This window comes from Procambarus clarkii, chromosome 25 (assembly GCF_040958095.1).
Source record: "Procambarus clarkii isolate CNS0578487 chromosome 25, FALCON_Pclarkii_2.0, whole genome shotgun sequence".
Taxonomy (NCBI): domain Eukaryota; kingdom Metazoa; phylum Arthropoda; class Malacostraca; order Decapoda; family Cambaridae; genus Procambarus; species Procambarus clarkii.
In genome coordinates, this window is record NC_091174.1 from 44,972,041 (window position 1) to 44,987,610 (window position 15,570).

A 15,570-nucleotide genomic window follows, 5' to 3' on the forward strand; every position below is an offset into this window, starting at 1 on the left:
CTGAGAAGTGCGTTCTGGCTACTAGGTACGACATATATATATATATATATTAATATATATATATATTATTATATAATATATATACTATATATATATATATATGTCGTACTAGTAGCCAGAACGCATTTCTCAGCCTACTATGCAAGGCCCGATTTGCCTAATAAGCCAAGTTTTCCTGAATTAATATTATTTTCTCTAATTTTTTTCTAATGAAATGATAAAGCTACCCATTTCATTATGTATGAGGTCAACTATTTTTTATTGGAGTTAAAATAACGTAGATATATGACCCAAACCTAACCAACCCTACCTAACCTAACCTAACCTATCTTTATAGGTAGGTTAGGTTAGGTAGCCGAAAAAGTTAGGTTAGGTTAGGTTAGGTAGGTTAGGTAGCCGAAAAAAAACAATTAATCTTGAAAACTTGGCTTATTAGGCAAATCAGGCCTTGCATAGTAGGCTGAGAAGTGCGTTCTGGCTATTAGGTACGACATATATATATATATATATATATATATATATATATATATATATAATATATATTATATACATATATATATATATATATATATATGCAATTGACGATCACAAAACATGATCATTTTATGCGGAAAATCCACAGAGAAATATGAAATGAGGTGAACGTTTTCGGCTTGTTAAAGCCTTTGTCAACACCAGAGGTATATATATATATATATATATATATATATATATATATATATATATATATATATATATATATATTATATAATATATATAATATATATATATATATGTCGTACCTAGTAGCCAGAACTCACATCTCAGCCTACTATTCAAGGCCCGATTTGCCTAATAAGCCAAGTTTTCCTGAATTAATATATTTTCTCTATTTATTTTCTTATGAAATGATAAAGCTTACCCATTTCATTATGTATGAGGTCAATTGTTTTTTATTGGAGATAAAATTAAAGTAGATATATGACCGAACCTAACCAACCCTACCTAGCCAAGTTTTCATGAATTAATATATTTTCTCTAATTTTTTGCTTATGAAATGATAAAGCTACCCATTTCATTATGTATGAGGTCAATTTTTTTTATTGGAGTTAAAATTGACGTAGATATATGACCGAACCTAACCAAACCTACCTAACCTAACCTAACCTATCTTTATAGGTTAGGTTAGGTTAGGTAGCCGAAAAAGTTAGGTTAGATTAGGTTAGGTAGGTTAGGTAGTCGAAAAACAATTAATTCATGAAAACTTGGCTTATTAGGCAAATTGGGCCTTGCATAGTAAGCTGAGAAGTGCATTCTGGCTACTAGGTACGACATATATATATATATATATATATATATATATATATATATATATATATATATATATATATATATATATATATATATGTGTGTCGTACCTAGTAGCTAGAACGCACTTCTCAGCCTACTATGCAAGGCCAGATAACTTGGCTTATTAGGCAAATTGGGCCTTGCATAGTAAGCTGAGAAGTGCGTTCTGGCTACTAGGTACGACATATATATATATATATATATATATATATATATATATATATATATATATATATATATATATATATATATATATATATATATATATATATATATATATATGTCGTACCTAGTAGCTAGAACGCACTTCTCAGCCTACTATGCAAGGCCAGATTTGCCTAATAAGCCAAGTTTTCATTAATTAATTGTTTTTCAGCTACCTAACCTACCTAACCTAACCTAACCTAGCTTTTTCAGCTACATAACCTAACCTAACCTATAAAGATAGGTTAGGTTAGGTTAGGTAGGGTTGGTTAGGTTCGGTTGTATATCTACGTTAGTTTTAACTCCAATAAAAAAAAATTGACCTCATACATAATGAAATGGGTAGCTTTATCATTTCATAAGAACAAATTAGAGAAAATAAATTAATTCAGGAAAACTTGGCTAGGTAGGGTTGGTTAGGTTCGGTCATATATCTACTTTAATTTTATCTCCAATAAAAAACAATTGACCTCATACATAATGAAATGGGTAAGCTTTATCATTTCATAAGAAAATAAATAGAGAAAATATATTAATTCAGGAAAACTTGGCTTATTAGGCAAATCGGGCCTTGAATAGTAGGCTGAGATGTGAGTTCTGGCTACTAGGTACGACATATATATATATATATATATATATATATATATATATATATATATATATATATATATATATATATATATATATATATATATATATATATATATATATACCAGTCTGGTGTTGACAAAGGCTTTAACAAGCCGAAACGTTCACCTCATTTCATATTTCTCTGTGGATTTTCCGCATAAAATGATCAGTGTTTTGTGATCGTCAATTGCATATATATATATATATATATGTATATATATATATATATATATATATATATATATATATATATATATATATATATATATATGTCGTACCTAATAGCCAGAACGCACTTCTCAGCCTACTATGCAAGGCCTGATTTGCCTAATAAGCCAAGTTTTCAAGAATTAATTGTTTTTCGGCTACCTAACCTACCTAACCTAACCTAACCTAACTTTTTCGGCTACCTAACCTAACCTAACCTATAAAGATAGGTTAGGTTAGGTTAGGTAGGGTTGGTTAGGTTTGGTCATATATCTACGTTAATTTTAACTCCAATAAAAAATAGTTGACCTCATACATAATGAAATGGGTAGCTTTATCATTTCATTAGAAAAAAATTAGAGAAAATATATTAATTCAGGAAAACTTGGCTTATTAGGCAAATCGGGCCTTGCATAGTAGGCTGAGAAATGCGTTCTGGCTACTAGGTACGACATATATATATATATATATATATATATATATATATATATATATATATATATATATATATATATATATATATATATGTCGTACCTAGTAGCCAGAACGCACTTCTCAGCCTACTATGCAGGGCCCGATTTGCCTAATAAGCAAAGTTTTCATGATATAATATATTTTCTCTAATTTTTTTTCTTATGCAATGATAAAGCTACCCATTTCATTATGTATGAGGTCAATTTTTTTTTATTGGAGTTAAAATTAACGTAGATATATGACCGAACCTAACCAACCCTACCAACCCAATTAGTATATTTTGGTAGCAGTCTTTCCCGTAGATATATATTATTAAATATGGCCGAAAAAGTAAGATTAATAACTCTAACACGAATTTTCTCAATGTTTCTTATATTTTTCTTCACTGTTGATGGTAACTGAAAAATCAATTCTCCAAAATTCATTTTTATTTCTAGTCTATACTAGAAATAAAAATGAATTTTGGAGAATTGATTTTTCAGTTACCATCAACAGTGAAGAAAAATATAAGAAACATTGAGAAAATTCGTGTTAGAATTTTTAATCTTACTTTTTCGGTCATATTTAATAATATATATTATATATATATATATATATATATATATATATATATATATATATATATATATATATATATATATATATATATATATATATATATATATATATATGACTGAAAACTCACAACCCAGAAGTGACTCGAACCCATACTCCTAGGAGCAACGCAACTGGTAACTACAGGGCGCCTTAATCCGCTTGACCATGATCACAACCGGACATAAGGAAGTGATAGCCGAAGCTATTTGAACTACTTCCCCGCCGGCACTCGGATGGTAATCTTGGGCATAGCATTTTATCAAATCACCTCATTCTTTGGGGCACATGTGAGGAACACAAATGCGAACAAGCCTGAATGGTCCCCAGGACTATATGCGACTGAAAACTCACACCCCAGAAGTGACTCGAACCCATACTCCCAGGAGCAACGCAACTGGTAACTACAGGGCGCCTTAATCCGCTTGACCAGAATGAGGTGATTTGATAAAATGCTATGCCCAAGAATACCATCTGAATGCTGGCGGGGAAGTTGTTCAAATAGCTTCGGCTATCACTTTCCTATGTCCGGTCGTGATGGTCAAGCGGAATAAGGCGCCCTGTAGTTACCAGTTGCGTTGCTCCTGGGAGTATGGGTTCGAGTCACTTCTGGGTGTGAGTTTTCAGTCGCATATAGTCTTTGGGACCATTCAGGCTTGTTCGCATATATATATATATATATATATATATATATATATATATATATATATATATATATATATATATATATATATATATTTATATATATATATATATATATATATATATATATATTTATATTGATATATATATATATATATATATATATATATATATATATATATATATATATATATATATATATATATATATATATATATTATTAAATATGACCGAAAAAGTAAGATTAATAATTCTAACACGAATTTTCTCAATATTACTTATGTTTCATTTCTCTGTCGATGGTAATTGAAAAATCAATTCTCCAAAATTCATTTTATTTCTAGTCTGACGCGACTCTTGAATTTGTTTCGTAATAATGTATTACATTCTCAAAGTCTTTAGTTTACATATACACAACTGTAATCTGGAAACACTTAACAGAGTTTTACTAATTCTAACGCTAAACAGCTTGTCTTATATACTTGCATTTGGGTGAGATGATATGTTGAAACAGTTTTGGATGAGGTGAATAAACTTTTGACCAACACAAGACAGAACACGGTGCAATGGGTATAAATTGGATAAGTGAAAGGGAAGAATGGAAGTAACTGCAAAGGGCCTATTGGCCTTTACTTCCTCTTGATGCTTTTATATTGGTACGGAGTCTTCAAGTGGTTAGAATATAGTTGTGCATTAATTGGCTGTTAATTAATGTGCAGCTAATTAATGCACATTAATTGCATGCCAATTATTGTGCATTAATGCCAATTAATGTTCGGGGTCTTGAAGTGGGAAGAATATAGTTATGCGTTAATTGGCTGTTGATTGCTAGTTTTGACTTTTTTATGTGTAGTGCCTCGCTGATGTCGAGCCGCCTGCTATCGCTGTACCTATCGATGATTTCTGTGTTGTTTGTTAAGATTTCTCTAGTGATGGTCTGGTTGTGAGAAGAGATTATATGTTCCTTGATGGAGCCCTGTTGTTTATGCATTGTTAGTCCCCTGGAAAGAGACGTTGTTGTCTTGCCTATATACTGAGTTCTTTGGGGCTTACAGCCCCCAAGTGGGCATTCGAAGGCATAGACGACGTTGGTTTCCTTCAACGAGTTTTGCTTGGTGTCTGGGGAGTTTTTCATGAGTAGATTGGCTGTCTTTTTGGTTTTATAATAAATTGTCAATTGTATTATCTGATTTTTTGTCTGTAGGGATAACGTTCCTAACAACAATATCTTTCAGGACCCTTTCCTCCATTTTATGAGCCGTCGAAAAGAAGTTCCTGTAAAGTAGTCATATAGGGGGTACAAGTGTTGTGTTGGTTGACTCTTCAGAGGTTGCATGGCGTTTCACCATTCTTTTTATGATGTCTTCAATGAAACCATTAGAGAAGCCGTTGTTGACTAGGACCTGCCTTACCCTATAGAGATCTTCATCAACTTGCTTCCATCCTGATCTGTTGCTGAGAGCACAGTCGACGTAAGTGTTGACAACACTCCTCTTGTACCTGTCTGGGCAGTCACTATTGGCATTGAAGCACATTCCTGTTTGTTTCCTTAGTGTAGACTGCAGTGTGGAAGCCTCCGCTTCTTTCCGTGACTGTAACATCCAGAAAGAGCAGCTTCCCAGTTATAGGGGCCTCGTAGCCTGGTGGATAGCGCGCAGGACTCATAATTCTGTCGCGCGGGTTCGATTCCCGCATGAGGCAGAAACAAATGGGCAAAGTTTCTTTCACCCTGAATGCCCCTGTTACCTAGCAGTAAATAGGTACCTGGGAGTTAGTCAGCTCACGGGCTGCTTCCTGGGGGTGGAGGCCTGGTCGAGGACCGGGCCGCGGGGACACTAAAAAAGCCCCGAAATCATCTCAAGATAATCTCAAGATAATCTCCCATTATTCTCCATCTCGTAAATGAAACTCAACACAGAATTCTGCTCAAATGCCTCCTTCAGCTGCTGCAGACACCTGGCATCAGGTACTTGCGTAAAAATGTCGTAAACATACCTGGAGTATATGGCTGGTTTCAAATCCATGTCAACTAAGACCCACTGCTCGATGGTACCCATGTAGAAGTTCGCAAACAGGACACTTAAAGAAGAACCCATGGCGACCCCATCTACTTGCTTATACATGCTCCCATCTTGACTCAAGAAGGGTGCCTCTCTAGTGCAGGCTTGGAGTAGCTTCCTTAGTATGTTTTCTGGTATGTCAAGAGGAGTACAAGGCGGATCACAATACACTCTGTCCACTATCATCCCGATTTTTTCATCCACATTTACGTTGGTGAACAGCGACTCTACATCAAACGAGGCTCTTATCCCCGTGGCCCATGCTCCCCGCAGTAAGTCAACGAATTCCTTTTTAGACTTCAGGCTGAAGGCGCAAGGGACATAAGGAGTCAGCAAACAGTTGAGTCGCTTAGCTAGTCTGTATGTGGGTGTGGGGATCTGGCTAATGATTGGCCGAAGTGGGTTTCCAATCTTGTGGGTCTTGACATTCCCATATGCATTACCAGGTTTGTATTCCCCTATAACCTTTGGCAGGTGGAGTTAGGATTTCTTGGCGTTCACAGTTTCGATCAATCTGTTTACCTTCGTTTTCAATTTGGCTAAAGTGTCCTTCGTTACCCTTTGGAATTTAGTTTAGTCGTAGAGTATGAAGTTCATTTTTGCCAGATATTCGCCTTTGTTAAGAATTTAGGTGGTTGTTTTGGGTCTAGGGCCCCCGCCCCGGGGCAGTGACGATGGACAACCTGCTGCAGGAGCGAGGAACAATACCTCCCTCAACTTCATTTCAGCAGATAATCTGCTTGAAGCAGTCAAAACGACGTCCACTAGGACCTTGCCTCACATCCTCAAGGCTGCCCGTCACCAAGCAGCAGCCAAACTCACCAGTCTGCTGAGAATCTTACCTTACCTTGAGGTTACCTTGAGGTGCTTCTGGGGCTTAGTGTCCCCCGCGGCCCGGTCGTCGACCAGGCCTCCTGGTTGCTGGACTGATCAACCAGGCTGTTAGACGCGGCTGCTCGCAGCCTGACGTATGAGTCACAGCCTGGTTGATCAGGTATCCTTTGGAGGTGCTTATCCAGTTCTCTCTTGAACACTGTGAGGGGTCGGCCAGTTATGCCCCTTATGTGTAGTGGAAGTGTGTTGAACAGTCTCGGGCCTCTGATGTTGATAGAGTTCTCTCTCAGAGTACCTGTTGCACCTCTGCTCTTCAACGGGGGTATTCTGCACATCCTGCCATGCCTTCTGGTCTCATGTGCTGTTATTTCTGTGTGCAGGTTTGGGACCAGCCCATCAATTATTTTCCACGTGTAAATTATTATGTATCTCTCCCGCCTGCGCTCAAGGGAGTACAGATTTAGGCTCTTTAGTCGGTCCCAGTAATTTAGATGTTTTACTGAGTGGATTCTAGCAATAAAGGATCTCTGCACGCTCTCCAGGTCAGCAATTTTTCCAGCTTTGAAAGGGGCTGTCATTGTGCAGCAGTACTTCACTCTAGAGATCACAAGCGTTTTGAAAAGTATCATAATCGGTATAGCATCTCTAGTGTGGAAATTTCTTGTTATCCAACCTGTCATTTTTCTTGCAGTTGTGACGGCTACTTTATTGTGTTCTTTAAAGGTAAGGTCTTCCGACATGAGTACACCCAGATCCTTTACATTGCCTTTTCGTTCTATGTTATTATTTGCCTGAGTTTTGTACGTGGTTTCTGTTTTTATATTTTCAATTTTTCCGTAGCGCATGAGCTGGAACTTATCCTCGTTAAACACCATATTATTTTCTGTAGCCCATAGAAAGACCTGATCTACATCTGATTGGAGGTATGCCGTGTCCTCTATGTTGCCAACTCTCATGAAAATCCTAGTGTCATCTGCAAAGGATGATACAGTGCTATAGGTTGTGTTCTGGTCTATGTCCGATATGAGGATGAGAAAAAGTACTGGAGCAAGCACAGTACCCTGGGGGACTGAGCTCTTCACGGTCGATGGGCTGGATTTTATTTTGTTGACTATTACACATTGGGTTCTGTTAGTCAGGAAATTGTAGATCCATCTGCCTATTTTCCCGGTAATTCCTTTTGAACGCATTTTATGTGCAATAACACCATGGTCACATTTATCAAAAGCTTTTGCGAAATCTGTGTAAATTACATCAGCGTTTTGTTTGTCTTCCATAGCATCTAATGCCATATCATAGTGGTCCATTAACTGTGACAGGCAAGAGCGTCCTGTTCTGAAACCATGTTGTCCGGGGTTATGGAGATGCTGTGATTCCATGTATTTTGTGATCTTACTTCTTAGCACTCTCTCAAAAATTTTTATGATGTGCGATGTTAGTGCTATCGGTCTGTAATTTTTTGCCTCCGCCTTATTTCCTCCTTTATGGAGTGGTGCTATCTCTGTTGTTTTTAGTATGTCAGGGATAACGCCAGTATCTAGGCTTTGTCTCCACAGAATGTGAAGGGCCTGCGATAGTGGTTTTTTGCAGTTCTTGGTGAATATGGAGTTCCAAGAATCCGGGCCTGGTGCAGAGTGCATAGGCATACTGTTTATGGCTTCTTCAAAATCTAGTGGGGATAGGACGACGTCTGATATATGATTTGATGTTGGATCCATGAAAAATTCATTTGGGTTATCAATCTTTAGTGCATTTAATGGCTCGCTGAAAACAGAGTCGTACTGCTTCCTCAGTAACTCGCTCATTTCTTTGTTGTCATCGGTGAAAGTTCCATCTCCCTTTCGCAGGGGCCCGATACTAGATGTGGTTTTTTATCTTGATTTTGCATAGGAGAAAAAATATTTCGGATTTCTCTCTATTTCACTGATGGCCTTTTGCTCTCTTTGCCTCTCCTGAGTTTTGTATGATTCTTGTAGCTTGAGTTCAATTGTTTCTATTTCTCTACCTAACCTTCTTCGCCGTTCTTGAGATAGGGTGCGACTCTCAAGTTGTTCCGCGATTCGTTTTCTTCGCCTATATAGGGAACGACGTTCCCGTTCCAATCTGCATCTCTTTCTCTTTTTTCTAAGGGGTATGCGGTTTGAACATATTTCTATTGCTACTGAACTTATTTTTCCAGGCACTGATTCAGGTTTGCATTTTCTAGCTGTTCTTCCCAGTTTATTTCTGTGAAGTCCTGGTTTATTTGCTCCCAGTTTATCTGTTTATTATTGAAGTTGAATTTGCTGAAATCTTCTCCACCTGGAATCTGGACTGGTTTTGAAGGTCCATTCCCCATGGTTCTCATAACTTCAATTAAGTTGTGATCTGAGTAACAGGTATTTGTAATCATTATGTTCCCGATCAACTCATCATTATTAGTGAAAATGAGGTCCAGCGTGTTCTCCTTCCTAGTTGGTTCTACTATTTGCTGGTTTAAGGCAAACCTGTCGCACATCCGTAGCAGGTCATTTGCATGTGCCTGTTCAATTAGGCTACTTCCTGGTATTCTTTCTGATATTACTGTATTAGCCAGGTGCTTCCATTTCAGGTGCTGTAGGTTGAAGTCCCCAAGCAGGATGATGTTCAGAGCTGGATTTGTGAGGTTTTCCAAGCAGTGCTCTATTTTCATTAGTTGGTCTTTAAACTGCTGAGGGTTTGCCTCCGGTGACTTATATACAAGGACAACAACTACATTTAGGATCTCTATTTTGACTATCAGCACTTCCACCATATCATTTGAGGTGCTTAGCAGCTCAGTACAGATGAGTGTGTCTTTGATGTAGAGGCTGACCCCACCCTGAAGCCAGTGTTTCCTATCACATCTGAAGAGATTGTATTCTGAGATCCATATTTCACCATCAAGGTAGTCCTTTGTGTGAGTTTCCGTTAGGGCTGCAAACACTGCATTTGCCTCATGAAGAAGACCATCTATAAAGTGAACTTTGTTGGATTTGCGTGTTTTTATACCCTGGATGTTGGCAAATATAAATGATGTTATCGTGTTAGTGGAAGTGCTGGATGCTTTACTTGGTGTTAATATCTGAGGCTCTGGTAAGGAGGCCACTGTGTTTGCGTCCTCTCTAGCATTTGACCGAGTTGGTGGTAGAGTCTGGTCATTTTTAGCCATTCTTCTCCTCCTCCTCTTGCTAAAAAATTATCCCGGTCGATGGAGTAGTGGCTGTTTTCATAGTGGTAGTCTGTCGGTTTTATTCGCCTGGTACCTCTTATATGAAAAGCTGGACATTCAGCATTGAAGCACTCTTTCCTGTCCAAAGAGTTCTTGCAAATTTCTGGGTGAAAGAATTCACAGCTTTTGGTACATTTACCTGTATTGAGGAGGTTTCTGCACTTTCTAGGGTGATCGTATGTATATGTTCCATTTATTCTTCCCGATTCCCCATGCTTACAGGTAGCCCATTTGTAATACCAACAGATTTTGGGGCCTTGTTTTGTTTGTTTCCCATTGCCAGGGACCGCACTTTGCTGCGGCGTCCCCGACACTGTGCCCTGCTCCGGTGCCTGTGACACCGCGCTCTGCTCCGGTGCCGCTGCCACCGAGCTCTGTGCCACAGCTGGTTGTACCTTGGTGTCATGTACAGTTTGTTTGAAGACATTAGAAATTGCTATGCAGGCATTAATTAGTAATTCTCTGTTTTCGGCGGGAGTTTTATCCAGGATTTTCATCAATTTCAAAAAAGTTACATCATCCTTTTTACAGAGTCAGTACACAGAGTGGTCACTGGGACCATTTTTCCTTGAATTGTTAGTCATGTTGGCACATTTTTTGTGTATGGCTGCTGAACAGAGTTGGCATTGAAAGCTCTGTTGGTAATCTACCTTCATGTTGCATTCTATGGACGTTTTTATCAAAGCCATATTTTGAACACTTCTGTTCAGTGGTGATGGTCTTACCAGGTCTTACAAGGTGGGGTGTTGACCGGTGGAGGGGGGGGGGGTGTTGACCGCGGGTGCTGGCCGTGGGTATTGACCATGGGTGTTTACCAACTTGAGACAGGCCTGGAGGAAGCTGTATGGACGGCCAGTGTTGCTACCACGTGTCGCACTCTTAATTTGTTTTGTTCCCTTGCTAGATTACATTACTTGCATTTTCCCACTAGTTACCTTACAGCGGAGGCGTCTAGTTTCTGTGTCTGGGTACTAGTTACCTGAGTATGTTACACTATTTGAAAGAATACACACACAGAGGGTACTGGGGTGGGCCTACCTCCAAATGGCCCTTGTTTACATACACACGACGGAATTATTTTGTGTATAGTTTGTTCACTTGATATTAAAATATGTTATCTTAATTTTTGTTATAATAGACACAGGTTTTGCATAGAGAGCTTAGCACTATGAGCACTGATTACTTGATGTTTCAATAGCGAGAGATGTGATTTATTGACGACTTGGCAACTATCGCCTAAGGCCTCCTGGCACCACGAGGGCAGGCCTTGACTACACACGAATTTCACTTATTTTTCCTTGAACACAACGGTTGGATGGTAATCACTATGATATATTGGTTAATATGTTGAGACACACTTTAAAAGTTATCTGACTGTGTTTAGTTCCTGTATCACTGAAATATCCCTAGATATATATTGTTTTCCGCGGAGCTCGCACCGCGTGGCCCTTCCCCTCTCACACCCAGAACCAAAAGCCTCTGGTCAACAATGCTCCCAGAACCCCTGGAGCATGGCACAATCTCCTTCTCTCTCACTTGCACAATCTCTCAATCTCTCCCTAGGAGAGACAAGTCATTAGCAACCTCAGTAATCAGGCTCTTAATGAATTTCCCAGAGCAGACAACCTGGTCCGCCTCCTCCCTCGTGCCAAGAACTCCAGCTGAAGGTCGATCAACAATAACTCACCTGAAAATCACAAAATGAAAGCACAGATTACCAGGAAAATAGAAGTGGGCAATACCACAGATTCCATCAGAATCATAACCAGCGATGGCACTATTGCCACTAGGAACGAAACGACAGCAGAGGCTCTTCAAGACAAACACCCACCCAGAGCCCCAGACAGCAGCAGGGATCCCCAGGAAAACAATGTTGGAATAGAACCCTTGACTGTTCGAGAATCTGAGGTGTACAAAGCAGCCATGTCTTTCCCAACAGGTTCAGCAGGGGGCTTTACAGGCCTAAGACCCCAGCACATCAAACAAATGCTGAACCCGGTGCTTGGAGATGCTGCAAAGGACCTTCTAGTGGAACTTACCAGATTCTCCAACATGTGTTTGGCAAGCGGCATCATTGAGGACATCAGGCCTGTCTTTTATGGAGCAGCACTCTGTGCTCTAAAGAAGAAGGATAGGGGAATCAGGCCCATTGCCGTTGGCAACACCCTCCGACGTCTCGTAGCTAAGGCTGCAGTGAGATCTATCAGCCAGGAAGCAACCACCTTGCTGAAACCTAATCAGCTCGGGGTTGGGATCCCCCTGGGCTGTGAAATTGCAGCACACGCAGCGCTTGCTTTCATTGCTGATCTCTCAGATCAGAAGGCACAAGTAAAGCTTAACTTAAAAAATTCCTTCATTCAAGTCAGAAGAGACGCTGTCCTCAGGGCTGTACACATTTCTGTACAACCATTTCTTTCCCCTTTACGCATTCATCCGATCGTGCTACAGTGGGGATTCTAAGCTTCTTTTAGGGGAGCATGAAATAGACTCCTGTGAAGGTGTCCAACAAGGTACCTCCTTAGCTCCCTTCTTTTCTGTTTAACGATCAAAGAGGTCACTGATAGTCTGACAAGCGAGCTAAACATCTGGCACCTGGATGATGGCACTCTCGCTGAAACTCCAGATACCATTTTGGAGGATATAAGGAAAATCCAGGAACAAGGAGCAGCCTTGGGCCTCATTCTCAGTGCATTCAAATGCGAAATAGTCTCCCACAACCCAGACATCACTGGCCAAATAAAAACCGTTTTCCTAGACATTCTCGTTGACGAGCCACCTGACTGCGCCCTCCTGGGTGCCCCCATTGGCCCGAGCAATCGAGGAGGTCCTTGATGCAAAAATCATTGACCTAAGGAGAATACGGGACAGGATTGACAAGATTGATGCCCATGATCCTCTCTTCCTCCACGCAAGATGCCTATCTCTCTCCCTAAGTTGACTTACTTTCTGAGGTTTTCTCCATCCTACATCAGCCCCAAATTAAATGAGTATGACACCCTACTGAGGTCCATGCTGGTGAAAGTCCTGAACCTTCCGTTAGACGACTCTCAATGGGAGCAAGCAAACCTCCCTGTAAGACTCGGCGGCCTTGGTGTCCACACATCCTCCCAGATTGTTCTGCCAGCCTTCCTTTCCTCCTTCCATGCATCGCACGACCTCGTAAGAGATATCCCACCAGAACCCCTGAGATATTTTCCAGAAATACATGATCCTGTTTTCACTGCTCTCAATGTTTGCTGATGATGCAAAAACTATGAGAAGAATCAAGACGGATGAAGACAGACAAAGACTATAGGATGACCTGGGCAAACTGGAGGAATGGTCTAGAAAATGGCTGCTAAAGTTCAATTCAGGAAAGTGTAAGGTAATAAAATTAGGCGAAGGGAGCAGGAGGCTGAACACAAGGTACCATCTGGGTGGTGAAATCCTACAAGAGTCAAATAGAGAGAAAGATCTGTGAGTTAAGATCACACCGAACCTGTCCCCACAGGCCCACAACAAAAGAATATCCGGCCAACATAAGAACTGCCTTTAGAAAGTTGTGTAAGGAATCGTTCAGGACCCTGTATACTACTTATGTCAGACCAATCCTGGAATATGCAGCTCCAGCCTGGAGTCCATACCTAGTTAAATAAAAGAAAAAGTTAGAAAAAATTCAGCGGTTTGCCACCAGGCTCGTCTCGGAACTGAGAGTTATGAGCTACTAGTAAATGCTAATGGAGCTGAACCTCACGTCCCTGCAAAACAGAAGAGTAAGGGGAGACATGATAACTGTCTACAAAATTCTCAGGGGAATTGACAGGGTGGACAAAGACAAACTCTTCAGCACGGGTGGGACACGAACAAGGGGACACAGATGGAAACTTAGTACCCAGATGAGCCACAGAGACGTTAGAAAGAATTTTTTCAGTGTCAGAGTAGTTAATAAATGGAATGCACTAAGCAGTGATGTGGTGGAGGCTGACTCCATACACAGTTTCAAATGTAAGAACATAAGAACATAAGAACATAAGAACAAAGGCAACTGCAGAAAGCCTATTGGCCCATACGAGGCAGCTCCTATCTATAACCACCCAATCCAACTCATATACATGTCCAACCCGCGCTTGAAACAATCGAGGGACCCCACCTCCACCACGTTATGCGGTAATTGGTTCCACAAATCAACAACCCTGCTACCGAACCAGTATTTACCCAAGTCTTTCCTAAATCTAAATTTATCCATATTATACCCATTGTTTCGTGTTCTGTCCTGCGTTGATACTTTTAATACCCTATTAATATCCCCTTTGTTGTGTCCATTCATCCACTTGTAAACCTCTATCATGTCACCCCAAACTCTTTGCCTTTCCAGTGAATGCAATTTATGCTTTGTTAATCTTTTTTCATATGAAAGATTTCTAATTTGGGGAATTAACTTAGTCATCCTACGCTGGACACGTTCAAGTGAATTTATATCCATTCTATAGTACGGCGACCAAAACTGAACTGCATACTCTAAATGGGGCTTAATCAGAGCCAGATATAGCTGAAGAACCACACCAGGTGTCTTGTTACTAACGCTTCGATTCATATATCCCAGTGTACTATTTGCCTTATTACGAACATTCATGCACTGATCCTTTTGTTTTAAATTCTTACTAATCATAACTCCCAGATCCCTTTCGCAATCCGACTTCGCAATCTCAACACTATCTAGCTCGTATCTTGTAACTCTATCATCATTACCTAACCTCAGAACTTTACATTTATCAGCATTAAACTGCATCTGCCAATCTTTTGACCATTTCAAAACCCTATTCAGATCAACTTGAAGTGATAGTGAGTCTTCTTCCATGTTAATTTCCCTACCGATTTTTGTATCATCTGCAAATTTGTAGATGTTGCTACTCAAACCTGAATCTAAATCATTTATATATATTATAAATAACAGAGGTCCCAGGACAGAGTCCTGAGGTACTCCACTAACAACATTATTCCACTCTGACTTAACCCCATTTATACTAACTCTCTGTTTCCTTTGGAATAGCCATGCCCTAATCCAACTTATTATAGCACCCCCAATACCATGAGCCTCTATTTTTTTAATCAGTCTTTTATGTGGCACTTTATCAAAGCTTTGCAAAAGTCAAGGTACACAACATCACAATCCTTACCACTATCAACTGCCTCAACTATGCTGGAATAAAAAGATAGCAAATTTGTTAAACATGAACGGTCATTTGTAAAACCATGTTGCGACTCATTTATTAATTTATGTTTTTCAAGATGAAGACGAATTGTATTTGCAGTTATTGATTCAAGTAACTTTCCCACAATAGACGTTAGGCTAATTGACCGATAGTTTGACGCATGTGATCTATCTCC